The sequence below is a fragment of the Physeter macrocephalus genome, chromosome 1 (assembly GCF_002837175.3).
Source record: "Physeter macrocephalus isolate SW-GA chromosome 1, ASM283717v5, whole genome shotgun sequence".
Taxonomy (NCBI): domain Eukaryota; kingdom Metazoa; phylum Chordata; class Mammalia; order Artiodactyla; family Physeteridae; genus Physeter; species Physeter macrocephalus.
The window spans coordinates 117,481,651-117,485,214 of NC_041214.2; positions in this window are offsets into that span (position 1 = coordinate 117,481,651).

The following is a 3,564-nucleotide window of genomic DNA, read 5'->3' on the forward strand; positions in this document are numbered from 1 at the left end:
CTTGAGTGGAGCTGGGTCTTGGTGTTGAGATGGAGATCTCCAGGAGATTTTCACCATTTGATATTGCGTGGAACTGGGAGGTCTCTTGTGGACCAGTGTCCTGAGGTTGGTTCTCCCACCTCAGAGACAGAGCCCTGACACCTGGCTGGAGCACCAAGAGCCTTTAATCCACACAGCACGTTATCACTTCCCTATGAGAATGGAGTTCAAAGGAGTTCAGTGATGATGCCAGTAATGTATCTCTCGCTCTTCTTCTCCTTTGTTTTATTGTCGTGGAAGGAACAGAGATTTTGGAGCCAGACAAATCCAAGTCTGAATCTCACATTCATCACTGTATGCAGTTGTACGGCATCAAGCAGTTTACTCAGCCTCTCTGAGTCACAGTTTCTTCATTTATGCCATGGAGACACTACTGCTCCCCCAGCCCGGTTGTTGGGTAGGTAAGTGCTATTGAAGGACGGAGCCTCCAGAGCTCAAGCCTCCAAGCTCCCAGGTCACCCACGCGTCACTTTATCCTCAATTTGAATTTTTAAATTAGCTTACTTTCTTACCATGCCTAAAATCAAACATCAACTTTAAGCATTAAAATTGAAATAAAATGTAAGTGAAAGGGTAAATTTTGAATCAGAAATTATATTTTTTATCAATTTACTTTTAACTTATTAAATATATTTTTTTCACCTTTGCCTTGCAAAAAAGCTAGTAAGAGGAAAGAAAAAAAAGCACAGCATGACAATTCACTAGAAACTTTTTAAAGGAAATGATGGCAAATCATCATATAAAAATGTTCTTAGGAAAACTCAAACAAATGATACTCCTGTGCTTCTACTGTAAGCAAAAATATAAATTAAAAATAAGAGACTTAATTTTCCCTGTTGAAAATAAGGGAATACATTTCCCTCCCCGAATTTTTCTTTGAGCACCTACTGGAGAAAACTTGTAAGTGCTTTCTCCTTTTGAAAGGAGAAGATTAGACTTCTCCCCTTTGAAGACTAGATTGACCTTTTGTCAGCTTTATGACCCAGGAATATCTTCCTCAAGAACCTGGGAACATCTCTTTGAAATGCAAACTTCAAAAGAATTTCTCCCAGTTTCTATGGGAGGGTAGGAGCTTAACTTCAGTGGGAGCCTTGCCCTAAATTGCAAAACTTCCTCCTGTCACAAAGACAGGAGAAGAGATAAAACCAATTAATTAACACAAATATTCACCCCACAGATGGTCACCCCAATTATCAGGTAAAATTAGGTGAATAATGTGTAAAAAAATGGTTCTGTCAAGTCCTCTTACTTGAGGACTAGTTGCTGTTTATCTTGAAAACATACATGTAATGGATTGTATCTGCTTGGATATATAAGGGCATGAACTTCCTTTCTGTCTTAGCAACCTCTGAGCTAATTGTCTGTTATGGGCATCATACTCTGGCTCAATGCTTCTTCAACAATAAAGATGTTCTCTTTCTCTACTACCACTGTGGAAAGGCTTTCTGGAGTGAGAGATAAAATTTTGTCTTTAATTGTAATTCTGCAATACTATCTAACACAAAGTTCAGTTCTTCAGCAACCCTGCAGACTACTTGAGACTGGAGGTGAGAAAGGAGGTGAAGCATGGGAGAGGGGTATGGAGAGGTGAAAAATGAAAGCCTCGTAGAAACTATGTTTGGGATACTTTGGAGGGAAATTCTCTGTAGAGGAGACACCAGAAAAATTAAACCAGAGATGCCTAACACATGGAAAACTTTGGAAAAAATTTAAATTATAATACATATGCTAAAACATTTTATGTTCAACATAGTTACAGTATTATGTTTTAATTATACATAGTCATATTTGTGGGAGGAAAAATCTGTAAAAAGTGCATTTAACAATGGCATTTACGACCTTCAAGATGGTGGAGGAGTAAGACGTGGAGATCACCTTCCTCCCCACAAATACATCAAAAATACAACATATTGAATGCTGGCAGAAGACCTAAGACTTCCCAAAAGGCAAGAAAATCACCATGTACCTGGGTAGGGAAAAAGAAAAAAGAAAAAACAGAGACAAAACAATAGGGACGGGACCTGCACCTCTGGAAGGGAGCTGGGAAGGAGGAAAAGTTTGCAAACACTAGGAATCCCCTTCAATGGTGGAGACGTGGTGGGGGAGGAGGAGGGGGCAGCAGGGGGAAGCTGTGGAGCCACGGAGGAGAGCGCAGCAACAGGGCTGCAGAGAGCTAAGCAGAGAGATTCCCGCACAGAGGATCAGTGCCGACCAGCACTCACCATCCCGAGAGGCTTGTCTGCTCACCCACCAGGAGGGGTGGAGGCTGGGAGCTGAGGCTCCAGCTTCGGAGGTCAGATCCCAGGGAGAGGACTGTGGTTGGCTGCATGAACACAGCCTGAAGGGGGCTAGTGCACCACAGCTAGCCGGGAGGGATTCCAGGAAAAAAAGTCTGGACCTGCCTAAGAGGCTAGGGACAATTGTTTCGGGGTGCACAAGGAGAGGGGATTCAGAGCACCACCTAAATGAGCTCCATAGATGGGCACGAGCTGCGGCTATTAGCATGGACACCAGAAACGGGCATGAAACACTAAGGCTGCTGCTGCAGCCACCAAGAAGCCTGTGTGCAAGCACAGGTCACTAGCCACAACTCCCCTCCCAGGAGCCTGTGCAGCCTGCCACTGCCCATGATCCAGGGACAACTTCCCCAAGAGAATACACGGCGTGCCTCACGCTGTTTCAATGTCATGCCAGCTTCTGCCGCTGCAGGCTCACCTCACACACATTCCGTACCCCTCCCTGCCACCAGCCTGAGTGAGCCAGAGTCCCCTAAGCAGCAGCTACTTTAACCCCGTCCTGTCTGGGTGGGGAATAGATGCCCTCAGGTGACCTACAAGCAGAGGCGGGGCCAAATCCAAAGCTGAACCCCAGGAGCTGTGCTAACAAAGAAAGGCAAATTTCTCCCAGCAGCCTCAAGAGCAGCGGATTAAAGCTAACAACTTGATGAACCCTGCATCTGTGGAATATCTGAATAGACAAATCATCCCAAAATTGAGACGGTGGAATTTGGGAACAACTGTAGACTTGGGGTTTGCTTTCTGCATCTAATTTGTTTATGGTTTTATGTTTATATTAGTTTACTATTTAGAGTTTATTATCATTGGTAGATTTGTTTATTGATTTGGTTGCTCTCTTCCTCTTTCATATATATATATATAGATAGATAGATAAATTTTTTTTTCCTTTTTCTCTTTTTGTGAGTGTGTACATGTATGCTTCTTTCTGTGATTTAGTCTGTATAGCTTTGCTTTTACCATTTGTCCTAAGGTTCTGTCTGTCCGTTTTGGTTTTTTTTAAGTATACTTTTTAGCACTTATTATCATTGGTGGATTTGTTTTTTGGTTTGGTTGCTCTCGTCTTTCATTTTTTCCATATTACTTTTTATTTTTAATAATTTTTTTTATTTTAATAACTTTTTAATTTTTTCTTTCTTTTTCCTTTTTTTCTCCATTTTCTTCTGAGCCATGTGGCTGACAGGGTTTTGGTTCTCTGGCCAGGGGTTGGGCCTGTGCCTCTGAGGTGGGG